Source organism: Haemaphysalis longicornis, unplaced genomic scaffold (genome assembly GCF_048455015.1).
Source record: "Haemaphysalis longicornis isolate Haplotype H1 unplaced genomic scaffold, Haemaphysalis longicornis Haplotype H1 scaffold_6, whole genome shotgun sequence".
NCBI classification, from domain to species: Eukaryota; Metazoa; Arthropoda; class Arachnida; order Ixodida; family Ixodidae; genus Haemaphysalis; species Haemaphysalis longicornis.
The window spans coordinates 121,064,073-121,092,054 of NW_027526407.1; positions in this window are offsets into that span (position 1 = coordinate 121,064,073).

Below are 27,982 nucleotides of genomic sequence, written 5' to 3' on the forward strand. Positions count from 1 at the left end.
GGGGGCGGGGGCTGTCCTTTCTGCTGTTTCAAATGAATTAGCTGATTTGCATGGGCAGCACCACTTAAGACAGAATAATGACCACATTAGATTGGGTGAAAAGTGAAACTGATGAGGCTAATGCGTGTAAGGTATCAAATGAAAGGTCCGGATTAACGGAATCAAGCGGGGTAAAAAAAAATGCTTCCTGATTGTAGTCATCAGGCAGTCATAATGAGTCATCGATTGGGTTAAAATTCAAAATGACGCTGCGAGAGCATGTGGGGAATCAATTTCAAGGTTTCGATGTGGGGAATCATTCGGGACGAAAATGAGTTATGGATATATCATGACGTAGTCATGGTAAGTAATAGATTCGGTTAAAATTCAAGTTCATGACGCTAGGGTGTGTGGCGTATCAAATTAAAGGTCTCGATAAGGGTAATCACGTGCTTCCTGATTATTATCATGACAGAGTCAAAATGGGTCATAAATTAGGTTAAAATTCACAACGATGCCACTGGGTGTCTGGGGCATCAAATTAAAGGTTCCGATAGGGAAATCACGTGGGACAAAAATGTGGTAGGGATATATCATGAGATAGTCATGGTTAGTCATTGATGGGTTTAATTTCAAATTGATTCCGCTAGGATGTGATGGGTATCAAATTAATGGTCTTGATGAGTGGAATCACGTTGGAGAAATACAAAAATGCGTCCTGGTTATAACCATTAGATTGTCATGGCGAGTCTTATATTGGGGTAAAATTCGAAGTGACCCCGCTAGGGCGTGTAGGGTATCAAATTTACGGTCTTGACGAGGGGAATCACGTGGTACAAATAAAAAAAGGCTTCGTAGTTCGAATCATGAGATAGTCATTATGAGTCATAGATTGGGTTAAATTCAAGGTGAGGCCACTGAAGCATGTGGGGCGTAAAGTTGAAGGTTCCAGTTAAGAGAATCACGTCGGACACCTAAATAATACGTCCTGGTTACAGTCATGAGAGTCATGGTTATTTTGACTGGTATGAATTCCATATGACCCTGCTATGGTGTGTGGGGTATCAAATTAAGGGTCTCGTCGAGGGGATCACGTGGGAAAAATATAAAAATGCTTTCGGGTTATAATTATGAGGATATAGCAAAAGGTATATAGCAAAAGGTACACACTCACACTCGCACTCCCACGCTCACTCACTCACTCACTCACACTCACTTACTCACCCACACTCTCACTCACACTCACTCTCACTCACACTCTCACTCACACTCTTACTCACACTCTCATACTCACTCTCACACACTCACACTCTCACTCACACTCTCACTCTCACTCTCACTCACACTCTCACTCTCACTTACACTCAACTCATTTTCACACTCTCAATCTCACTCTCTTTCACACTCTCACTCACACTCTCAGTCACACTCTCACACTCACACTCACACTCACACTCTCACTCACACTCACACTCACATTCACACTCTCACTTACACTCACACTCACACTCTCACTCTTACTCTCACTCACACTCATACTCATACTCTCACTCACACTCACACACTCACACTCACACTCACACTGTCACTGTCACTCTAACTCCACTCACCTCTCACTCACACTCGCACTCTCACTTGCACTCACACTCTCACACTCACACTCACCTCTCACACTCTTACTCTTACTCTTACCCTTACTCTCACTCACACTCACACTCACACTCTCACTCTCACTCATACTCACACTCATACTCATACTCTAACTCTCACTCTCACTCACACTCACACTCGCACACACACTCACACTCTCACTCACACTCACACTCTCACTCACACTCACACTCACTCGCACTCACACTCACACTCACTCTCACTCACACTCACTCTCTCTCTCTCACTCTCACACTCTCACTCACACTCTCACTCTCTCATCACTCATACTCACACTCTCACTCACACTCACACTCTCACACACACTCACACTCTCACTCACACTCACACTCACAATCACTCGCACTCACACTCACACTCTCGCTCACTCACATTCTCTCTCTCACTCTCACACCCTCACTCACACTCTCACTCTCTCACTCTCACTCACTCTCACTTTCACTCACTCTCACACTCTCACTCACACTCTCACTCAATCTCACTCTCCCTCTCACTCTCACTCACACTCTCACTATCACTCACACTCACACTCTCACTTACACTCACACTCACACTCTCACTCTCACACTCTTACTCTTACTCTCACTCACTCTCACTCACACTCTCACTCTCACTCATGCTCTCACTCATACTCTCACTCTCACTCACACTCACACTCACACACACACTCACACTCACACTCTCACTCCACTCACACTCTCACTCTCACTCACACTCTCACTCTCACTCACACTCTCACTCACACTCTCACTCTCACTTACACTCTCACTCTCAGTCATACTCACACTCACACTCTCACTCACACTCACACTCTCACTCGCACTCTCACTCTCACACTCTCACTCTCACTCACAGGCACACTCATACTCTCACTCACACTCTCACTCACACTCAACTCACACTCACACTCTCACTCACACCCACTCTCACTCTCACTCTCACTCACTCACACTCTCTCTCTCACTCTCAGTCACACACTCACACTCTCACTCACACTCTCACTCTCTCTCTCACTCTCACTCATACTCTCACTGTCTCAATCTCTGTGAGGCCATTTGAGTTCTGAATTCATTTTGAGTTCTCAGACCATTTTGAGTTCTGAGTTCATTTTGAGTTTTGAGTACATTTTGAGTTTTGAGTCCATTATGAGTTTGAGTACATTTTGAGTTTTGAGTACATCTTGAGTTTTGAGTACACTTTGAATTTGTGTACATTTTGAGTTTTGAGTACATCTTGAGTTTTGAGTACACTTTGAATTTGTGTACATTTTGAGTTTTGAGTACATTTTGAGTTTCGAGTTCAATTTGAGTTTGAGTACATTTTGAGTTTTGAGTCCATTTTGAGTTTTGAGTCCATTTTGAGTTTGAGTACATTTTGAGTTTTGAGTCCATTTTGAGTTTGAGTACACTTTGAGGTTGAGTACATTTTGAGTTTTGAGTCCATATTGAGTTTGAGTACATTTTGAGATTGAGTACATTTTGAGTTTTGATTACATTTTGAGTTTGAGTACATTTTGAGTTCTGAGTACATTTTGAGTTTTCAGTCCGAGTGAGTTCTGAGTTTTGTGCTCAATGTGAGTTTGAGTTTGAGTGAGCGCAGATGTGCTGCTCAGCATTGAGTCTGAGTTTGAGTGAGTGGTGATTCGAAAAAAAAAATTGTGAGTGAGTTTGAGTGAGCCGCGGCAACTTTGCCGACGTATGGTCATAATACACAGAAAAATATAAATTTCAAGCCACAATTCTGCGCTAGTGTTCTACAAAATATAGATGTAGGAGGCACACGAAAGCAATCTAACCGATATTCAACAACACAAAACGTCGGAGTTTTTTGGCCAGTAATGAAGTAGGTTCTTGAAAATAAAAGCAAAATTTTATTATTGAAAAAAAAACAATCAAGGAGTTTTAAACAGAAAGCAGATGATATTTCTAGATATACGACTCAATTTAATCTTCATCATCCTCATGAGCATCATCTTCTTCATCAGCCTACTCAGGTCCACTGCAGGACGAAGGCCTCTCCCATTGACCTCCAACCACTCCTGTTTGGCGCTGCTCGAGTCCACAGTTTACCCCCTAATTTTTTTATCACCCCTCCATCGGGTTAATGGCCTTCCCTTTCTTCTAGACCAATTTCTTGGTATCCACTGCTACTGTAATGGTCCACCCGTTGTCGGTTTGTTTCACTACAAGGCCAGCCCAGGTCCATTTCTTTATCTTTATTCGAAATATAGTATCTTCTACTGTAGTTTGTTCCCTGATCCAGGCAGCCCGTTTCCTGCCCCTGAGTACAATTCGCAGACCAGGAAAAACTGCTTACAGTACAAGCTCAGTTTACGATGCCCCACTAGTAACTAAATAAGTAGTAGTAAAGGCTCTCAAAGAAATGAAAATAAGAAAAGCTGGAGGTGACGACGGCATAACCATAGATATTGCCGTGGAGGGAGGAGATATTGTACTGGAAAAGCTCGTTGTACTATTTTCGGAGTGCTTGAAGACTGAATAATTTCCCATAGCATGGAAAAACGCCAAAATTACTCTGATTCACAAGAAGGACCCCAAGGACCTCAACAAATTACAGACCCATCAGCCTACTGTCAGTTGTTTACAAGTTCTTTACTAAAGTAATAGCCACATAGGAGACAGTCTCGATTCCCAACCACCCAGAGAGCTGGCTCGGTTTAGAAAAGGGTACTTAGTCATGGATCACATCCATGTCGGCAATCATGTGATAGAATTATCCGCAGAGTACACTAAACTTATTTACATGGTAATTATAGATTATGAGAGAGCGTTTCATTTTGTACTCACCGTCGCCGTGCTAGAAGCACTCAAAAACCTGGGAATAGAGGAAACCTACACAAGACTTCTAGAAGACATTTATAAGGAATCCACAGGCCGGATAGCCGTTTACAAGATAAGCGGAAAATTTCCGATCCGAAAGGGAGTAAGACAGGGAGACACCATTTCTCCAAAACTGTTCACAGCATATTGGATGCGGTATTCGGAAAGCTTGACGGGGGAAACATAGGATTAAGGATAAGTAAGGAATACTTGAGACATTTGAGGTTTGCGCACGACATAGTCTTGCTGAGTGAGACTGCAGAACACATGCAGTAATGCTTGAGGAACTACAATGAGAAAACACGGCCGTGGAGCCTAAAATAAGTATGAACAAATTTAAAGAAATGGGAAATAAGAATGCCAAAAACGCCCTCTTCAGCTTAGGAAATGAAATGCTAGAAGAAGTAAAAGAACATAAATATTTCGGACAAATGGTTAGGGCTGACCCCAACCACAAGAGAAAAAAAAGAGTAGGTATAGACTGGGGAGCACTCGGCAAGCACTCCCAAATAATTAAGGGTAAGCTGCCTCTGTCATTTAAAGGGAAAAACTACAACCAGTGCATAATTCCGGTGATGACACGCGGAGCTGAAACTTGGTACCTTACTAAACAACTTGAAAGCAAACTTAGGTCAAGCTATGCATCCATATTAAAGAAACACGAGAGAAGCACTTGGAAAAATTAGCCAACACAAACACGCTTTGACTATGGGAGGGAGAAGGGGCACAATAAGTGACCTGCGCTTTTTCTTAGTGCCTTTGGTTCTTCGCTGCAGTATTCTGCCTTGCTCGTAAAGAAATGCTGGTTCTGTACGTTATCCTGTAAGTACCACCTGTTTCCTGTTTGCAATTGTTGAACATATTTTTAGCACTTGCATTGTTTAAGGGAATATATTTTCGGCCGCGATCGCCGCCGCGTAAGATTTTAGTGGTTGCTTAAGGTAGGATCATGACTGCGTCATGTTCTTTATGCTCTGGAAAAGTGGTCCCATGGCCTGAAAATCGCTTGATTTTATTACTCTTCAACTATCCCAATTAAAAGCATTTTTATTAACCCGTACGTGCAGGTAAGGATGGGTCGTTTGCAAAGAAGAAGGGTTCCTCTCTCTTCCTGGTATCCTCAAGCAGTTGCAAGCACCGGAAGGAGCATTACATGCATGTAAGAAGATAGCGCGGAGACACGGCAGCAGAGGACTTCTGCGTGAAAACAATGGCGTTCAGACAGGCACAGACCAACGACAGATGGGCGAGTCGGTAGAGAGACATGATGGAAAAGAAGCGGAATAAACACAAGACGAAGAAAAGAACTGCTCAGGATGCACGATTACTATCAACTGAGTTTTATTGAAACAGGAACACAAAAAATGAAGGAAGCTCACACTAATGCGTAATGCATAGCGAAGCTATACGCAACAGTAGCGTTTTTCCTCTTTTCCGCTTCACCACGCTTCACGGTGTTGTTAACGCCTCGCCTCTGTACGAGCGACCACAGCTGGCTGTTCGCCTTCCTCTATCGCACACGGTTCTGCGCCACTCGTGGCCTTCCTTTGTGGCGCGCGCTTATCGCTGCGGCCTCCTCGCCTTCCTTCGCCACGTCCCACGCACGGGCCCCGCGCTCGTCTGCTTTCCCTCCTCGCCTGACGCCTGTCTCTCCCCGCCATCGGGCCGCTGCTCCACGCCGGGCGCTTGTAAGGGGGTGTGGTTTTACCTCTAGCGCTCAATGTAAAAACTGGTCACCCCGGGAAGACTGCCCGAGGTAGCGCAATGTACCTTGCGCTACAAAATCTTGACACCGTACTTTTGAGGTGCATGAAAAAAACAACAAAAAACCCCCATTCACAAAAAACTGCCACGGCAGTCGTAAAAGTACCCCGCATCACACACGCGCCACACCGACCAACGATACTCGCAAGTACTGGCATATAAGTAGCAACAACGTATCATTTTCCAAGCCAAAAAACGTCCCAGCCTTTTTACTGAATAATGTTTTGAAGATAGGCAAACTCCTCCTTGAGGAGGGGTGAAGATAGGCAATCTTCTCCTTGAGGAGGGGCACGGACGGGGCACTGACACAGGTTACATTTTTATTACACAAAAAAATAAAATAGGCCTCAGCCACCTCCAGAGGTCGTTTTTCAGAATGCCCAAACAAGACTTCCGTCTTGTCCAACTACAACTCGTTTGAAGTACAAACCATAAAAAAGTAACATAACACAATATAAGAAGGCTAAACTTGCCAGTCGACTGATCGCTGGTGCTGGCGGATCGAAATTGCTTCAGGTTAACTAAGCCGTCCAGGACCTATAACCATTTGGGTTGTTTTGTCTGTGTTTTATACACACCCCTAACGAAAGTATACTCTCTGGCAGGGTGTGCATTGGGGTATGCACGTCGTACTGCCTACCGAATCTTCCACGCACTATGAAGGCGCAAAGCCATGAACATGTCATTTGCCACTCCTCTACCGTTACCAGTCGGCAAGAGTCGAATGCCATAAGGAGTGACAGGTAATTAAAGTGCGCTGCAAAATGTTTCGGCGAAAGATGGAGTCTTCAGAATCTGAAAACAATGTGCTCCGCAGTGTACGGCTTTCTGCACACGCGACAGTTAATAACTGAAGGGACAAAAAACTTTCTTCAAGCCAAGGCGTCCCAGGATGCGGCCTCCTCGCTGCGGTCAAGCCGGTCAAAATGTTAATGTGAAGTTGAAAAAGGAACCTTTTCACTGATTACCATACTGGCATAGCCTTAACCCCTCACAATAAACCTTGCAGGACACAGACGAATACGTTGATCTGTAGAAAGGTAACGGCAGGGTAACACCGATTAAGTTGTACTGAGAGCCCGAGGTCCGGAGCGATGTCTATTGTAGATCTCCAGTCGCTAGAACAGCGAACACTTCAGGATGACGAGCACGTAGAGGAATGAAGATGATGAAGCGCAGGCGTACGAACAATTTCTGATGATTACGTACAGATGAAAACGAAGTGCCATAGTCCACTCGCTAGTCACCACTTGTAGGATAGTAAACAACGCTCACAATACAAACGCTTCCAGTTTACAGCACTCAAATAGTCAACCGAGAATCGGATAAGAATCCAGATACCCTCACGAAGGAATCCTCGCACACTTGCTCCTCTTGTGTAATCGCCGACATAACGTAGTCCGGCATGACATCTCTAACTCGCACTTGCAACACTTTACGCGGAAAATCAATCGGCTGGTCTCTAAAAAATAAACCTTGCGACTCGTTGTCTCAAGAAAAGATGAGCGAGATCTACCCCTTAACGGAGCGGAAGTTTGTGCGACACATGCGTTCCCACGAAGAGCATTAAACAAACACAGCCAACTGCCGGTCTAGTTTTTGTACACGGGAACGTTACATACACACATCCTGCAGGACGTACCAAATCTTTGTCACGAGAAGCAAATTACAAACGTTAGCGCGCAAAAATGTAGATGGGTAATCACCACCTCACTTTGAGAGTTTTTTGTTTGCGACGCTGAGGTTCTTCCGCCCAGTATTGTACCGTATTTTGACAGCGTTAACATGAGCGCTCCAAGAAAGGCCTCAACTATGCCGAGAAACTTGTGATTTCTCACATAAGACACCTTTCAAACTCATCGGTGGCAAGACGTGGGGAACACCACTGAAGTCGATGTTACAGCTCTACAACGCGCTGTTCTTGGGCTATCTGCGATACAGTGCCCCTGTCCTTTCTGGAGCGTGCCGCACAACTACTCGTTCACTTCAGGGTATACAAGCTCAGACCCTGCGAACCTCTCTTGGCCTACCACGATGTACGTCCACAGCAGCGACCATTGCCCTGGCTCGAAATCACCCTTTGGCAACCTTTGTGGACGTTGAAATACTCAGGACACATGTCAGGCACCTCGCCCGTCTACCTGATCATCACCTCGCGGGAATACCAGCGACCCGTCCCCGGGCGTTGTTCGCAAGGGTAGTAGCTGCCCACAACACCAGCATTCCATCGAACTACACGCCTGCGATGAGACCGCTCGTTCCGCTGTGGTGTGCGATGCACCCCCAGTGTGCCTAGATATCCCAGGAGTGACAAAAAACATGATCTTCCAATTCCGGCCCTGCAACAGCTCGCTTTGACGTACATGCATGAGACATACAGTGACCGAACCCATGTATACACTGATGGCTCGTTTTAACATAGTCGGGTTCTGCCGGAGCTGTTGTTATACCACGACTGTCACTGTGCAGCAAATTCAAGATAGCCAATCTTACAACATCCACGGCTACAGAACGTACGGCCATCCGTAGCGCTCTTCACACCATCGAGCAAAGTTCGTGCCGCAGATGGGCTATCTTCTGTGATTCGAAGCCTGCGCTTCAGTCACCCCAGTCAGCGCTGTGCCGGAGACCTCAGGAACAGCTCCTGACAGAAATAAGAATGGTGTACGACCGTGCTGCCCAGACGGGTCATGATGTCACCCTACAGTGGCTTCCGAGCTGCTGCGGCATTGTCGGCAACGAAAGTGCGGACGCTGCCGCCCGGCTGGCGCATCAAACAGCGACAACTGTAATCGTCCCATTGTCTAGGACGGACGAAGCTAGGGCCCTCCGCATTCTTGCCCGGGAAACAGCTATCTCCCAATGGTCTCCAGAAGATTTCACATGTGCACGCACTGGTGCCTTTGACCCGCACCAGCAACGTCCCCTTCCACTAGGACTCCCATGGTCTGACGCAACTCTTCTTTGCGGTCTCTGGCTGGGGGTAGCATTCACAAATGCTTACTCGTACTTAATACGAATGGCAGCAAGGGCGGAGTGCGAAAATGGCGGCACATCGGAGACGATACGCCACGTTTTATGCGAGTGCCCACGCTACTCGCCTGCAAGGAAGAAGCTGTCATCAGCACTGAGGAACTTAGACTATCGGCGGCCATTTTCGGAGGAGAAGATTCTGTGCCACTGGCCTTCTCAGTCATCCGCTCAGAAGGCGACTAAGGAACTATTACGTTTTCTACGGGCGACGAACTTGAACATTAGGCTATAGACTGAGAGCCTCCACTGTCAATCACTGTCAGTGCCTCAGTGCTGGGCATACGTGTCTGGTCCAACTTTTCCTCTCTCTTTTTTGCCCATTTCCCCTTTCCGACATGCAGGAGAGCAAACTAGGCTCTAGCCAGGTTAACTTTCCTGCCTTTCTTCTACATTCTTCCTTCCTTCCTTCCTTGACAGCGTTGGAGTGGCTTGCCGAGGCATTTCACTGGTGTGTCGATCCACTGAATTCTTTCACATGAACTTGGCTTAGACACCACGTTTCCATGCCAGAACCCAGCACATTTTTTTAGCTTATTGGGTTGTGATTGCGCCATTCCCGGCTTGGTCGAACGAGTTTGTATAGGGGGAGGGGTGCATGATCGAAGTGCAAAATTGGAAAAAATTCACCCCTCCGTCTGACGCGGAGCTGAATGGAAAGCTTCCTTCGTGCGAGATAAAATTGCGAAGGGTCAAAGTCTAAGGCGCTGCTATCCAAAGCCCAAACTGCGTGCGAATCAAAGTCAAAGCTCGATGACTGAAATCTAAACCGTTTGCGGGTCAAAGTAAAGTTCAGACGACTACCAAAGAATACCTCACGAGAAAGCTCCGCGTCCATTAATGCCATCGTTAGACGGAGGGGTGTATTATTATTTGGTGTAAGAACAATTTTCATTTTTATTTTTTTCGTGCGCTTAGAAGAAATAAATTTCAAGAAGAAATTTCAAATAAATGGTATGTGACTCTAGAAATGTGCACTCAAAGAGGCCTGCACAGCTCCAAACACGTATTTTGACGCTCCAAAGCTGCTCCGAAACCCCCCAATTATTCCTGCAAAGCTGCCCTAAAGTGCTCGAGCACGATTGTACCCGCTCCTCGTCTGTGCACCTGAATAGAGCATTTGCTTTATTTGTCAGCCCTGTACAAATATGTTGTATATTTATATATTGCCATTTCCGCCGGCAGTTGTAAGTCATTAGATTGATACTTGTGTGTACGGAAGGCCCGAGTTAACGACATGCATTACACAAATAAATACCTGCAAAAAAACATTCTGCTGTGAAACTTGACTTAACAGTATATAATTAAGAAATGCGAATACGAGGGCATTGACACCGTGAAAATAAACTTCCAAATAAGTTTTCGTGACCTCAAACTTTTCTAGTAGTAGGAATGGGACAATTTTACTAACGCTGAAAATTATTTTACGATAAAAAGCCTGAGACTTTATCCACCTAAAAGAAACGAAATGTTTTCGCACTTGCAGATGAACCGTGCCAAAAACAGAGTTTCACGAACTCTAAAATTGATATCGTCAATAATGTGGGACCCTATGAAGAATATTAGTGCTTTTTAATTACTTTTATTTTGATTTTTTTTCTCTAACATTCAATTCTTTATTTTAAAATTGAAATGAATATCTAGCCTCCACTGTACCAGTGTTTGCCACCTGATCGATTGTAGGGTGTAACGCGCCGACGCAACGCAGGCGATGAGGCGCGCCGTAGTGGAGGGCTCCGGATTAATTTTGACCACCTGGGGACCTTTAACGTGCGCCGAAATCTCGTACACACGGGCGTTTTTGCTTTCCGCCTCCATCAGAAAGTGTTTTCCACCTATAACTTTCGGCAGCTTTAAATGGCACTTAAGTAAACAACACATTAATGAAGCAAAGAAAGAAATCGATTACGGGAAATTATAACGTATAGCGCACAGGTACGCTTACATCACGGCCACTCGGTAAAAAATATTGTTCACGAGGGTGCTGCTTTGGGCCTGTTGGTATGACATGACGGAATCTTGAAGCGCTAGGACACAGGGACAAGCGAGTGGGACAACACAAGGCGCTACTTCCAACAGTTTTATTAGCAGACGAAAACACATATATATACACATGACCACTGGCCCACGTCATGATACAATCTTACACGTCACACTCCATTCAGAAAATCACACTCTTTCTTGGATAAGGTGACAGACGCAGTACTAACACAATCGCGGCCCGCTTCCGCTATCATGTCAGCTTCTATTATTTCTCGCGTAAGCTGACTCTTATGCTTGGCGACAGCTGCGCACTTGTCGAACAGGGGCTTGCAACCATGCTGCTTACAGTGTGACGCAAGCCATCCCCCCGTGTTGTTTTTTACATTATTGCCGTGTTCACGGAGACGATCATTTAGGCACCGCCCTGTTTGGCCGATATACCTTTTCCCACAGTCCAACGGAAGGCTGTAAACAACGCCTTCTGCGCAAGCCACAAAGCGATTTAAGTGCTTTTTGTTGCACCTCGGTCTCGTGGGAAGGCTGGGGTCAGTCAGTCTGCATAGCTTGCCCAATTTGTTGGGAGCCGAAAAAACGACCCTTACTTTTGACCGCTCGGCTATCTTTTTCAAATTGTGAGAAAGTTTGTGCACATAGGGTATAACCGCCGTTTTTTGCTTTTCGATGGGCGTTGCCTCAAACTCACCGTTGCCTCTTTTTTTCTTTTCCTTGAGCAATGATTCCGCTACTGAAACTAACACATGTTTGGGGTACCCTGCCTGAGACAGGCGCGCATCTTGATTACCAAGGCTCTGACTCATTAAATGAGGACAAGATTTATTTAAGGCATTTCCGAAGCATAATTTTACGATTCCCCTTTTCACAAGCTTGGAATGCGCAGAGTTGTAGGGGAGGAGCGGCTTATTTGCTCGTGGTGCGTAGCACCAGCATACATGCTTATCTTTAAATGAAATACATAAATCTAAAAACCGGATTGACCCATTGTCGGGAAGTTCATGAGTTAGTTCTAGCGGTGCGAGGCACTGCCTAACTTTTGTTAATACATTGAAAGCCTCCGACTCAAACATGTCACGCTTGGAATTAAGAACAATTAAATAATCATCAACAAACCTAAAGATCCTAACAACCGACGTCCCTTCAAGAGAAGAGGAGACGACCTTGTCGAGTCTTGCAAGGTAAAGATTACTAAGAATGGGGGCAATACAGGATCCAATGCAAATGCCCGACTTCTGAAGGTGCGCTTGATCGTTCCACCTGATAAAGGTAGACGTAAGATAAAAAGCTAAAAGTTCTAAAAAATTACTGCAAGCTACTCTGGTAGTGTTTTGGAAGGCAATAACACCATAGTCATCAATAGCATTTTCTACACACGTTAACAGGTCTGCATGAGGTATTTAATAATACATATCCTTTATGTCGATGGAGAAGGCATTCATTCCCTTGTTCAAGTGCGACGTGAAAAAGTCAATAACCTGATCTGAATTTCTAACCATGTAAGGGTCATCTACCGGCAACATGCTCAGTTTATCGATCTGCGCCTTCTCCCAGCTGATAAAGAAGGCGGATTCGCAGTTGTATCTTCCGGATTGTTTAACTCTAAAGCCTGCGAAGCTGTGTCAGCAGTTTTTAAACCCCACAGGGAAGTAAGCATATCCGCTGTAAAACGTGAAGGGAAAAAGCTTTGCAATGCCCTCAACCTCAGCCATCTAGCCCAAGCGATAGATAATAGTAAGCGTGACTACCTTGAGGTATTTTTTAGCGCCAAGACCCACAAGGTTGACCTTCCGTTAAGGGTAATTGTTTCTGAAAATGGAACGTGGATTAAACCCATTGCCTTGTTTTTGCAAGATAAACTGAGCATGTTGCCGGTAGATGACCCTTACATGGTTAGAAATTCAGATCAGGTTATTGACTTTTTCACGTCGCACTTGAACAAGGGAATGAATGCCTTCTCCATCGACATAAAGGATATGTATTATTCAATACCTCATGCAGACCTGTTAACGTGTGTAGAAAATGCTATTGATGACTATGGTGTTATTGCCTTCCAAAACACTACCGGAGTAGCTTGCAGTAATTTTTTAGAACTTTTAGCTTTTTATCTTAGGTCTACCTTTATCAGGTGGAACGATCAAGCGCACCTTCAGAAGTCGGGCATTTGCATTGGATCCTGTATTGCCCCCATTCTTAGTAATCTTTACCTTGCAAGACTCGACAAGGTCGTCTCCTCTTCTCTTGAAGGGACGTCGGTTGTTAGGATCTTTAGGTTTGTTGATGATTATTTAATTGTTCTTAATTGCAAGCGTGACATGTTTGAGTCGGAGGCTTTCAATGTATTAACAAAAGTTAGGCAGTGCCTCACACCGCTAGAACTAACTCATGAACTTCCCGACAATGGGTCAATCCGGTTTTTAGATTTATGTATTTCATTTAAAGATAAGCATGTATGCTGGTGCTACGCACCACGAGCAAATAAGCCGCTCCTCCCCTACAACTCTGCGCATTCCAAGCTTGTGAAAAGGGGAATCGTAAAATTATGCTTCGGAAATGCCTTAAATAAATCTTGTCCTCATTTAATGAGTCAGAGCCTTGGCAATCAAGATGCGCGCCTGTCTCAGGCAGGGTACCCCAAACATGTGTTAGTTTCAGTAGCGGAATCATTGCTCAAGGAAAAGAAAAAAAGAGGCAACGGTGAGTTTGAGGCAACGCCCATCGAAAAGCAAAAAACGGCGGTTATACCCTATGTGCACAAACTTTCTCACAATTTGAAAAAGATAGCCGAGCGGTCAAAAGTAAGGGTCGTTTTTTCGGCTCCCAACAAATTGGGCAAGCTATGCAGACTGACTGACCCCAGCCTTCCCACGAGACCGAGGTGCAACAAAAAGCACTTAAATCGCTTTGTGGATTGCGCAGAAGGCGTTGTTTACAGCCTTCCGTTGGACTGTGGGAAAAGGTATATCGGCCAAACAGGGCGGTGCCTAAATGATCGTCTCCGTGAACACGGCAATAATGTAAAAAACAACACGGGGGGATGGCTTGCGTCACACTGTAAGCAGCATGGTTGCAAGCCCCTGTTCGACAAGTGCGCAGTTGTCGCCAAGCATAAGAGTCAGCTTACGCGAGAAATAATAGAAGCTGACATGATAGCGGAAGCGGGCCGCGATTGTGTTAGTACTGCGTCTGTCGCCTTATCCAAGAAAGAGCGTGATTTTCTGAATGGAGTGTGACGTGTAAGATTGTATCATGACGTGGGCCAGTGGTCATGTGTATATATATGTGTTTTCGTCTGCTAATAAAACAGTTGGAAGTAGCGCCTTGTGTTGTCCCACTCGCTTGTCCCTGTGTCCTAGCGCTTCAAGATTCCGTCGGTAAAAAACTTTTATAGAGAAGCCGTGCCTAGAAGAATACATGCTAATCCTGTCTTCCGGAAGCAAAGAGTCCGGAATTATTAGGTGGAATTGAAGAAAACAGCGATATTAAAGCCTTTGTAACATTTTCGTGCCAAAACGGGTAGGGCCTTTTTTAAATTCATTTGTCATATACTCCCCAGGGCAGTGAAGACAAAATAAAAGCCTAGCCTTTGGTGGCTCACTAAGCCCCATTACAGTACAAATAGAGTTTTTGGGCCCAAAAACGTAAGCAGTAATGCACAATTTTAAAAATTTCGCGCTACAATGTTCTGATATAGACAGAGTAAAGATGGTTGTGGTTCGTTTCCCCGAAGTCCGGTGTCGATCAGGAACCCAATCGCCCGGGCTCCGGTTGATTTGGCAGGAGGCTGGCAGGGCGATGGTGTTGAAGTTCTTGGAGACGGAGGTCGAATTGACGAACTCGAGGCGTTGTGGTTGATTAAGTGAAACGAAAAGTTTATATACAGCTATTTACAGTAGGAAAACTGGGTACATGAAAGAAAAACTTCAAACTTCAGCTAGACGCTAGCTCCAAGTGCGCACAAATCACTTGAGCTTCTCAACTTCGTCTAACTCTCTTATCCTCGGAGCGTACACAAACCGCTCGAGAAACGACGGCCGAGACTTTGTCTCGCCGCAAGATCCGTCTAGTTGCCCGGTACGGCGCTGTACCGTAAACCTCCGACGCGATCTTAACATCTAGCCCAGGGGGCTCACAAATCCCAACCTGGCTTTAACAGTCGAGACTCCTTGTCCCGCCGGGAACTGCTCAGCTCGGCGCTCAGACAAGAATGATTTCAAACGGCCAAGTTCGGCCTTATAACACCTCGAGATCACACTCTCTCTGGAACGCCCCTGTAGCGTTCGTACACGCGTAAGGGAGTGCCCAAATTCACGTAGACAGCTGTCACTCAGCGCGCTACGGAATATTCAATGAGGCCATCATTGGGTCAACGGCATGCCCGCGGTCGAGCAAGTGCGCACGACCCCGCGGGGTGGGAGCGAAAAGCTGCGACAGTGCACTGTGCCGACCGGGGTGCGTTAACAATAGTGTCTTGCGCGGCGCGCTTCGACGCCGCTAATTCCACCTCCTCCGCGCGTCACGTCGACGGTTCTGGGAACCTGGCGGCGCCGTCTGCGTTCTCAATGGGGGATCATCCCCGTGGCATTCGGTGGGCCAGACAAATCGCCTCCCATGCGCACCGTGACGAATTGGCGACGGCTGCGGCGTAGAGTACACAGTGCTGAGCCCCCAGACAGAGTGGCGGGATCCCACGCGCAGCCCGGGTGCCTGGCCGCTAATCTCATAAGTGGACCTTACAGACAGTAATGACGTAATAGGGGCAAGCAGTACAAGCCTAACGATCAGATTCTTAACTGCACGTCAGCATTCAAGTGATGCAATAAAACAGAACTAGAGGCCCCCAGAGTACCCCAGTCAGGTTTCTTGGTGTGATGATTTAGCTTGGTCGCCGCCAATCAAACCGACAAGATTCTGTGACGTCATAGAAAAGTTGCCTGAAAGTGACTGAGAAGTCCGCACCACATCACATGTTTTCTTAACTAATATTTTCGCTACTATGTTGAGGAGAAGGAGGAAACAACTTTTATTGTTAGACAGAGCGCGTTAAGCACCCGATGGGTTGGCTCCCTCTTCACGGGTTCCATATGCTTCCCGGGCCACCTGGCCCCTGTGGATAAGTCGGAGCTGGTCTTCCATTGCGGGGCTGGATAGCAAGATCACCCGTCGCTCGTCAACGGTGAGGATAGTAGGGGGATTACTCATGGGTATAGGGGGGGGCGGTCTTTGGAGAAATTGCACTCTCCTATGACGTGTTGGAGAGTGCCTAGTACATTGCAGTGAGGGCATCTGTTCTTGTAAATTTCAGGGTACATTTTATTCTGGAGGCAGGGGTGAGGAAAGGAGCCTGCCTGTATTTGCCTGTATATCGCTTGTTCTGCTCTAGTCAAGGAGTGGTGGGGGTGTGTTGGAATGTCTTCCTACCGTCCCTGTAATATTTGACTATATCTGTGTAGCTGGTGATGGGTTGCCATCCCCTTCCCTCCTCCACGGTGGCCCGGGAGTTGAGCGCTCGGGCCTGTTGATGAGCATATTCGTTGCCCTCAACAGAGGAGTGGGCCGGGACCCAAACTAATTCGATCTTTAGTTTAGGAGGCGTAGGTTTTTCGAGGAGTTTTAGAGCCGCAAGGGACACCCAGCCAGATCTGTAGTTCTTGTACGCAGCTTGTGAGTCCGTAATGATCTTGGTGACGTTAGGTTGCAGGAGTGCGAGGGCTATCGCCACTTCTTCTGCTTCCTCTGAAGATGGAGTGTTGATCGATGCGCAGGTGACCAGCTTGTCCAACCCGGTGACCGCGACCGTTGCCCTTGTGGAGTGTCTGGGCAGGGAGGCGTCTGTGTAGATGACAGTGTCGTCTTCCTCCAGGGTCCTGGAGAGGGCTCTGGCCCGGGCCTCGCGCCGTCCAGCGTGCCTTGTGGGGTTCATGTTGCGCGGTAATGGTTTGCTTTCCATCTTCTCAGTCCACTCTTCGGGTAATTGGCCGTGACAGATATAGTGGGATTCTTGCCATCCGATCTTGCGGAGGACGCTTCTGCCCGCCTTGGTATGGCTAAGGCGGACCCTTGAATGGACAGGTGGGCTTCTATAAGCTCGGCTACTGTGTTGTGGACTGCCATTTGTAGTAATTTTGTTGTGGACGAGTTTGTGGGAATACCCAGGGCCTGATTTGTGGCTCTTCCTGATTATTGTGTCAAGTTGTATGACATCATTTTTCAGGAGTTTCATATACGGCGCTGCGTAGATAATTCTTGAGGTAACAAAGGCCTGAACGAGGCGCAATGTGTCTGATTCCTTCAGACCCCTCCGCCTGTTGGCCACTCGCCTGGTCATGCTCAAGATCTGGTCTGACGCGAGCTTGATTTTTCTGATCATAGCCATTGCCTTGCCGTCTGCCTGGATCAAGAGGCCTAGGATCCTGAGTTGAGGTACCGTAAGGATGCGGGCCCCTTCTAGAGTGATTCCAATGGTTTCTGATCGTTTCCTAGATATACGTGGTCTAACAATGGTCAGCTCTGACTTTTGAGGCGAACAGCAAAGACCACAGGCCTTCACATTGCTGTTGACCGTTTCAGCTGCTTTTTAGAGCGTGTCTTCGATCCATCCATCCGACCCTGTTCTCGCAGTCCAGAGGATGATGTCGTCGGCATACAATGCATGTCCCAGGCCATCAATGGACTCGAGAAGCTTGGGCAACGGCAGGAGAGCAATGTTGAACAGGAGTGGGCAGAGAACTGAACCTTGCAGTGTTCCTCTATCCCCCAGGAAGATCGGTTGGGATGTCTTCTCTCCTATTCTGATCGTGGCCGTTCGGTTGCTAAGAAAGTCTCGGATATAGTTGTACGCTTTCACTCCGCAACCCGTGTTGCGTAGGTTGCGGAGGACACTATCATGCGTGACGTTGTCAAAGGCACCTTTGAGATCGAGCGCTAGTACCGCTCGGGGCGCCTGTTTCGTTGCCCGCTTGATTACTAGCTCGTTAAGTTGTATGAGAACATCTTGGGTGCCTAGGTGTTGCCTGAAGCCATACATTGTCTCCGGCATCTGGTCGGTGGCATCCAGATGTCGCTGCAACCTTTTGAGTACTATACGTTCCATGACCTTCCCCACGCAGGACGTGAGGGATATCGGTCGCATGTTGTCAATGTGAGGTGTCTTCCCAGGCTTGGGTATGAAGCGGACTTCTGCCTCTTTCCATTCCGGTGGGAGTTTGCCAGTCTCCCAGACCTGGTTAGTGTACTCGAGCAGCTCTCTGCGGGCCTTGTCCCCGAGGTTGTTGAGTAACCTGTAGCTAATGGTATCGGGTCCTGCCGCGCTGGCCTTATTGCTCGGAGATTGCCGCGACCAATTCGGTGTCGGTGAATGGTTTGTCTATTGCTTCGTTGGTAGGTCCTGCATAGTCCTGAGGTGCGATGTCTCCCTTCTCAGTTTTCAGGCACTTGGCCTTCAGGTCGTTGATGAGTTCATCGACACCGCCAGTATAGTTGTTGAGGGTGCGTATGAGACTTCGATTAGTGGCGCTTTTGCTGCTGAGAGGGTCGATCAGGTGACGGAGGAGAGACCACGTCTTCCTGGTAGACAGGGTGCCCTGCGGACCGTCACACACGCTCAGCCAGTTCTCTTTGCAAAGCTGGGTCGCGTATTCAGCAGCTTGCTTGTTGAGCTCATGGATGCGTCTGCGAAGTTTCTTGTTGTGTCGTTGTTTCTTCCAGCGTCTGGTGAGGCTGTGTCGAGCTTCCCAGAAGTGGGCAAGCCTTGCGTCCACAAAAGGGTGTCTGTAGTGTGGTCGCAATTTTCTGGGTATATTTCGCTACCAGCTCGATTTGCTCCTTGGCCCATTCCCAATACGGTCTGGTGCTGTTCATGTTCTCATCTTCGTCGGCTGCTTGCCTTTGTTGAAGCTTGTCCCAGTCTGTTAGCTTTGCTGTTCCCATTCTTGCCTTGAACATGGGCCCCCTGATCGTGATGTTTAGTATATCGTGGTCCGAACCCAGGTTTACCCCCGTGTTCCGCCACGACACGTCTAGTTCCACTCAGCAGGGTAAGGTCTGGAGTGGTGTCACGGGATGTACTTGTGCCCATGCGGGTGGGAGTGTCTGGTTCGTTGAGGAGGGCTAGGGTGTGCTGATCCATGAGGTTCACCAGCATCCTGCCTCTCTTTGAGCAGAATTTATAGCCCCATATCGAGTGAGGCGCATTGAAATCTCCTAATATCAATAAAGGCCGGCTGCCCGGCTCTTTCTTGCTGTCGAGTAACGTGCCCTCTATGTCTAGGTCCTTCTTAGAGGGCCGGCAGTACGCGTTGAGTATAAAGATGTTTTCTTTGCTTCTTATGCTTGTGCTGTGGATTTCCAAGAGAACATGTTCACACCCTCTCTGGCCAGTCATGTGTTGCATAGCAGCTATGTTGCTTCGAACGAGGATTGCCATGCTTTTCTCACTGGGATCGGTGTATGTGATGTACCCAGGGAGTTTCGGTCGCGAATTCGTTTCTTGTACTGCAAGGATATCCGGCTTGTCTTCCGCAGTATATAAGTACTGCTGCAATTCCCCTATTTTGTCCTTTATTCCTCGACAGTTCCATTGGACCAAGGTCGTTGTATCTCCCTTCGTGTTCTTACGACTGTCCCCCATCTCGGCTCAGGCTGGTGGCCGTGAGACTACTTCCCATGCATGGTTTTCCATACGGCGCTCCCTTTTTGGCTTTCTGAGTGCATAGAATCAACTGGTTGACATTATCCTCGAGCGTGTCGAACTTGGCCATCCTGGACGTTACCAAGCCTAGCTGGCTGGTAAGCTGTGTGACCATCGCTGTGAGGGCTTGAATGGGCTCGGCCCACGCTGGATCCTCCAATGGACGCGATTCAATTTTCTCTGCCTCCATAGCTGTCACAGGGGGCTCTGACTGAGCGTCCCTCTTGGCAAATTTGCGTTTTGTGTCATCCTCGCTGCTTTTTGATTTTTCTAACGCCTCCATGCGCGCAAGAAGCTCGCTGATTTGCTGATTCTGCCTAACTATAAGCGCTTTGAGTTGCGTGCGTTCCTCACAATCTTTCTTAGGAGTACTGGAAAGAAGATCTTGTGAGGAAGTTGCGGCAGCCCTTGCCTTCGATGTGACCTGGTATATGCTGCTGGCCCTTGGTACTCTTAAAATCGCTCTTCTCTAGGCTTTCTAGCTCCATGCCAAGAAACGTCAACAGGCGGTCCAGGTCAGTCTCTTCTTGAGAGGCGTCTGTACTTTGGGTAGATGCTTGAGCGGCAGACGTGCGGTGGTACTGGACGACAATGTCATGGGGTAGAGCCCGCTAAAGAATGTCGCAGAGCATCGACGAAAACGATGACTTCTCTACACCCAGAGTTTCGATGCCTCTTATATTGACGAGCACATAATTGTAAAGCTTGCGAAGCCCCACGGTCGCTGGATGTCTTGACGGGGTTCAGCATGCGCAGTCTGGCGAAGTACTCTTGCTCAAGACGTGTCTTGTCACCAAAGCGTTTTGTTAGTATTCCGATAGCATCCTTGTAGCAAGCTTCTGTCGTTGGTAAACCGCTGACAGCTGAGGCAGCCTCTCCCTTCAAAAAGAGTCGAAGATAATTGAATTTCTCGGAGACCGACCAAGACCGCTGTCTTGGTTGATCATCTGATCAAGCTGCTCCCAGAATTCATTCCACTTGCACAAATCCCCGTAGAAGGGCGCGATGGTGAGTTTCGGAAAGCTTGCTCCTTTTCTCTGTGTAGCGACGACTTGAGGATTCGCATTCTCGGCGGCCGTTGTAATGACTGTCGCAGACTGTGACAAACGAGCGCTCCTGCTTTTCAGTTCGGTAAGCATGCGTGTCGCGTGGTCTTGATACTCAATCACGCTGTTGTACTCAGCCTGGAACGCGCCGTCCTCGATATAGCTTTCGAGCTCAGTGTTGATCTTGTTAAGTTCGTCGTTGTTCGTTTTGAGCCTTTCGTATAACGACGTCAGTTGGTCTACCGAAGCGCAACTGTCCATCAGAATGGCACTTGCCTGGTTGATGAGCTTGGTATTCTGCGCCCTCCTCGATGCTCGCTTGCACTCGAGTTTCTCCATGTTGCTCGGTCTCCTCGAAGCACTCAGCAGGTCCCGGCCATAGTCCGGGGTCGTCGGCACCAAAAAATGTTGAGCCACGAGTGCCGAAAAGTGAAACTCAAGGCGTAAGCAAACTGTTTATTGGCTATGCTGCCAGTTTCCGAACCGTTCCCTGCCAGAGTCGATGCACGAGCTCTCGTCCCTTTTACTACTGCCTTGTCGTCTTCGTGGTCGGAGGAGGCAGCGGGTCGAGGGATTGAACAGCAGTGTTGGCACTGCTACGTCGCCAGACAGAGCGGCGGGTTCTCACGCGCAGCCCGGGCGCCCGGCTGCTAATGTCATAAGTTAACCTTACAGGGGTCGTGTTAACAAAGCAGCGTTAAAGGTTGCACCATGACGGGGAAGGTATGCGGCGTGGGCTGGAAGGTATGTGGCTCTGCAAGCGTGGGCTGCAAGTCTGACTTTCTCTCAGACATCTCGAAAATTGAAATTCGTGATAACTGCCTTCCAGTCACCCTCGATGTCGCGTCACTGTATACTAACATCCCCCATGAAGATGGCATCGCCGCTGTATCCCTTGCGTATGAGCAGTCATCGTGCGACAAACCTATCGATTCTTCTGCTCTCCAAACCTTCGTTAGGCTTATTCTTGAACTTAACAATTTTGAGTTCGACGGAGTTCATTACGTGCAAGTCAGCGGAACGTCAATGGGAACTCGAATCGGATCTAACTATGCCAATATCTTTATTGCTCACCTCGAATCAAACTTTCTTGACACCCAAAATGTGAAGCCAATGTACTATAAAAGGTGCATTGATGACATATTCATGATCTGGCAACACGGTGAGGCGGAGCTTCTCACCTTCATTGAGGCATTTAACCTAGCCTATCCTAGTATTTCCCTTGCTCATTCTTATTCGAAACACAGTGTAAACTTTCTGGACGTCACCGTTACTACCTCCCAAGGTCGGCTTCGCACTAAACTGTATAGAAAACCGACAGACACGCGGCAGTATTTGCACTTCCGAAGTAGCTATGTCAGACACTGCAAGACAGCAATACCTTACAGCCAAGCCCACCGATTTAGGAGAATTTGCTCAAACCAAGCCGACTTTCACTCAAACTGTCGAGAACTCAAGATCGCCCTCCTGAATAAAAAATACCCGGAAAAAGTTATCGACGACGCTGTTGTGCGAGCCAACCAATTAGAGCTTAACGAAACATGTAAAAAAAAGCCCCGAACGGTGACCCCCAAACTAACTTAGTTTTAACCCACTCATCCTCCGCTCCAAGAGTATCAACCGTACTAAAGAAACATCACAATATCCTAATGCAAAGTGACTGCTTAAAAGCACATTCTCTGAACCACCACGTGTTGTCTACCGGCGTAATAAGAATTTAGGCGACTTTCTTACTAACTTTCGTATCAACCGACCGGAAACTACTGGCTGCATGCCCTGTAATAAACCCCGATGTAAAGTATGCCCACACATGACCACTACACAGCTCGCCACCAGCACGGCTTCAGACCACTGCGTAAATATAAAAGGTAACTTTAACTGTGACTCCGCTAATGTCGTATACCTTCTAGACTGCACTGTTTGTAGGCAACAATATATCGGCCAAACTGAAACGCCCTTCCGAATACGGTTCAATAATCACCGCTCTTATGCAAAAAGCTGCCCTTATTTGCCCCTGTCAAGACATGTGAACAGTCCCGGGAATGCATTTGAACAGCTTAAAGCAACGATTTTAGAATCCGCCTTGAAAACGCACCATGACCGCGAGGTTCGGTAATCTTATCTCATTTATAAGTTTGGGTCAGCCACACTTGAGATTAATGAAAGTTACGGAAAACTAACGTGCTTATCCCTCGATTAAAATTGGCGGCCTCATAATTTTTATAACTATGTTCATTAATCCTACCCTTGATTTTCCCGTCAGAATTCGCAGAAACTCTCCAAATACAGCAGCTTTATTAGCCTAATGCGGCTCAACAATGCCATTTTTCCTAAGGAAGGACGCCTCGTTCCCAGCACAACTTAAGAATGTTTAACCCTTTGTGATATATTCATGTTTAACCCTTTCTGACCCTACCTTTTTCCTGTTCAGTTGCTATCTTCTGGGAAATGCTCTTTTGTGCCCCGTATCTACTCTCTTCATCCGCGGGGGGCACACCCATCTTCGCTACCGCCCCAACCAGTCTCCCCAGCCAATGAATACCTTACTGTATACTCTTCCCTTTCTTTTGAAACCGCGATTGTCCAGTATCCCGCATTGTGTGAACTTGCAGCCCACGGCCCATACCTTGCCCCGTCATGGTGCAACCTTTAACGCTGGTTTGTTAACACGACCCCTTTCGCTCTCTCGCTCCGCCTCCCCCCCCTATTTTTTATATTGGTTGTAGACGTTGTTGTAACACAGGCGTAGCCCGACTGCATGCATACTCCCCGTTTTCGAAACATCTTCCGCTTCTTCTCACGGTTTTCTGCAAAGCTATATAAGAAATGTGTTCCAAATGTTTCTGACAGCAAAATCATGTAACAGTACTCTGATGAAGGCAAGCCCCGTTGCCGCTACGTAAGTAAACCGTGGTAGTTCTTGTTCTTGCTGTGTATGCGACTCTTTACTTATACTATTTCTGCGCGCTTTGTGAGTTTTATCTTTCTCTAGATTTATATATATATATATATATATATATATATATATATATCAGTATTCGAAGGCGAGCGAAGAACTCGTAATCATTTTTTCGGACGATGCGAGTGTTGATGCTGACCCTTAAGTTTAAACTTTCATGCGAGAAAACCGATTCACCTGTTTTGTTGAATACTTGTGAGCAATCTGTTTCAATTATGGCTGTAACGTTTTCATCTGCAAGAATGATGACAGGAATATGCTTGGGATTATTGACATGCCAAAGGGGGGAGAGTTTTTTGTTAACACCTATGATAGGCCCTGTCTATAAAATTGTGTGCGGGTAGCTTTCAGTAACCTTTGGTATTCCTTATCGCTTGTTTGTACGGTTGCCAAGATTCGGATGGTTTATTTTTGTCAGCTTACCTGGACAATCTTTTGGATGTTATTTAAGCGACGAAGTTTCTTTGAATACCAAATGAAGCGGCAGTGGCCAATTGCGAATGTTTGGAAAACCTATGGCTTCCTATTGGCTTCCGAACTATCAGCCATCCATCGGTACATCAGAAGAAAGATTTCTTGGGTGCAAAGTAAACGGTGACCGGAAAGAGGGTGACACAGAAACCTCATCGGAGGCCAAGCTTTGGCCAAGTGATAACAGCGGTCGTACGCCGTGCGTATGCCGATGGTATGCAGTGTGCGTGGCGTGTATAAACACATCGGTTCGCGAGGTTAACAGGCAACAGCGCAATAATAAACCACCCGCAGCGGTGACTCAGTGGCTAAGGCATTGCGCTGTTGAGTACGAGGTCGCGGTTTCGAATACCGGCCGCGGCGGCCGCTTTTCTGGTTGAGGCGTAATGCAAAACCGCCCGTGTGCACGCGATTTCGGCGCAGGGTAAAGATCCCCAGGTGGTCGAAATTAATCTGGAGCCCTCCACTACGACAGCGCGCCTCATGGTGGCGTCGCGTCGGCGCGGTAAACCCTACAGTCAAATCAATCGGCAAAAATAAGCCATTACAAAAAAGGCTGCAGCACCACGTCACAAAACAGGGCGTGTTCTAACTAAAGTGCAGCGTATTCAAATTAGCGTGGGAGATTGTGTTGCACGTTATGTAGGCATTCGTCATTTATGGGTGCTAAGGCGACGATGTCCGGCAAACTAGTTTGTGATGTGCGCTTCGACGCCCCATTTGTCTCCGCGGCTTGAGGAATTGATGGACGCGTCGGTGTGATGGTTGCGTCGGTTTAGTGGCATTTAAACAGCCGTAGTACTCCTGTAGGTGTCTGTGAGCTGGGCTTTGGTGTCGTTTACTGTTTTTTAAGTATATTTGCCTGGTGGAAGAACCTCGCTTGCCTACTGCGGCCGGCATCTGAAAACGTGAGTCACAATTTCATTTTTCAGTGTGCGGTATGCAAGAGCTCGCGCTCGTTCCCGGCTAAACTTGAGCTGTCGTTTTTATTGGTTGGCGCGCTTGAGTGCTGCATGGTGTCGTTGGTTATGGCGAAGAACTAAGCGGTCACATAGACGTGCTTATATTTGTATGGCACCGGTTCTATTTGCCCTCTTTACGGCTTTGTGTTTTCGAACAAGCTGCCATGCTCCCACTGCAGGTTCGCGACGTCCAGCATGCATTGAAGCAAAACTCGTGTGCAGTGTAAGATAGTAACGGATGTATTAGGCTGGCCTCACTAAACGCTAGCTATAAAGGATGCTTTCGTTTCATTATTTTCATTCAGTAATCAGCGTGCATTGAGCATTGTAGAAAAGAATGTTGTACGTATACATGCGCTACACCGTAAAGGTGTTTCCTGTGGATAAGGGGCGGATGCAGCAGGAGAACAAGTCTTCCAAGATGGGCTATTTTTCAATAATGCTGTTGGACTACATGTTGTGATCATAGCCGATCGGCACATTACCGAAGAAAAGGGTCTTGTTTACATTTAATCGAAAGCTTCCGTTTTGTAAGGACGTCTTTCAGCATTGATGGCTGCTTCATAAACCTTTTTTGATTTGTTGTGGAAGATTTTGCGTGAGTTTTGCTTTCATTACAGTTGTTATTCTCTCTCTCGCTCTCTCTCATGTTGAAATTTTTAGGGTGTGGATATTGAACCCGCAGCGGGAAATTTATCTACCCCAGATATTGTACTGGCTGTATTGCACTTAGTGATTATTGCGTTCAAAAAACAATGAACACTACACTTCGCGCCACCTTTGGCTGGTCGTGACTGTCACCATCCTGCCGGCATTTTTTGGCCTGCAATAGGCATTATACTATCTCCAACGCAGATGCATTTATTCCAGGATGTCGAATCGGAACCGAACCGAACGGAAAACCGGAACTCAACTGGTATTTTTGCCGGAACTGAACCCGAATTCGAACCGCTATTTTTTACACAAGCTGAACCCAAACCGGAACTGAACCAAAAACAGAAATAACGGTTACCACTTCGTGCCGAAGCGGTTAGACCCACCGTTGTTGATATTGCACAGTCAATGCAATTCAGGCCATTTTTTCTTTCACGTACTATCAACTTGGTACCCGCGCCCGCACTTTCTCCTCCAGACAATTGAACACTATCACGCTCTATGTAACAACAGGGGAAATGAATGAGCACCAATGTAGCAATGGTCTGTTGCTGCTGGAAGCGCGAGCATAGTGCAAGCTGACCAAACGAAATGTCATTCTCGGCAGCTTGCAGGGGATTTAAAACGACTTTGCCCTTCCCTCCAATGGCGATCTTTCCGCCTGCTTGACCAAGTTGGTGCCCCTATCGTCTCCATCAATACCTCTGCCGTCTCTGGACATCATCGTTTGCCACCTACGATCGTCGGGCCCCCCTTCAGGACCATCGAACCTACCCACCATGCCGGGGCCGCTGCTAGGCCTATATTACAGGCCTAGTACGAGCGGCGGCCTCCCTGAGCTGCTGCAGCCGCACGCGCACGTGCACCTTCCATCTACCATGACCCCTTCGTCATCCCGCAGCTGCGCTACGGAGCCTGACAACACATCGTCAATGGCGCAAGACCTTGTCAACGGAAACAGCGCAGATGGCCACATAGATTTCGACGTCTCGAAAAGTAGAACTGCTCCGACATCTAACCCATGGGGTCAAACCGACCGCATGACGGCCTCCGCGTCGGAGACTGGCCTGCTCATGACCTGGTATGCAGCCTCTTCGCGCAAAGCGAGATCCCTGGCCCCCTCTTGCGTGCGACTCACACTGACAGTACAGCCCGCCCAAAACCTCCTTGTAGCGGCCACCCCTGATACAGATATCGCTGATCGACTCTGCCAACTCACAGCATTAACACTCCGAAGCACTACCTATGTAGTATCTGCCTATATGAAGCCCCCTCCCGGCACTGCTCGTGGAGTGATTCATGGCATTCCCGAGGACATCACGCAGGACCAACTCATTGAGCTCACCGCCTCTAACAGACCGTACTTGATCCACGCCCGCCTCATGGGTCGCACGAGATCAGCTCTACTGACCTTCAACGGACTCCGCATCCCGTACTACATTAAACTAGACTGTGAAATATTGCGCTGCCGTCCATACCGCCGCGCCGCCCAGACTTGCCAATGTTGCGGTGAGATACGGCACCGTCAAGACGTGTGCCCGCACCCCGACAAACCGCGCTGCCCGGCCTATGGTATCGCCACCCCGTCACCGGACCACTCCTGTGCCCCTCTGTGTAAACTGTGTGATGGAGCCCATGCCACTGCCAACAAAGAATGTCCCAAACGCTTTATACCGGTTCCCCAAACACGGAGATTCCGCCAACCTGCCCAGACCCCATACCAACCAATCGATCAGACCCCGCTGGCCTACCGTGACCAGAACGTTCCAGCCCTACAAACCCAATCATCGACTGCCCACCCTGAACACCGGAACGCCATCCAACCGCAGGTGAGCTGGTAAGATGCTCTCCGCTCTACTCCCACTGCTCTAACTTCACCCTCTCTATTTCCTTCCCCCCAAAACCCCAACAACCAATCCACA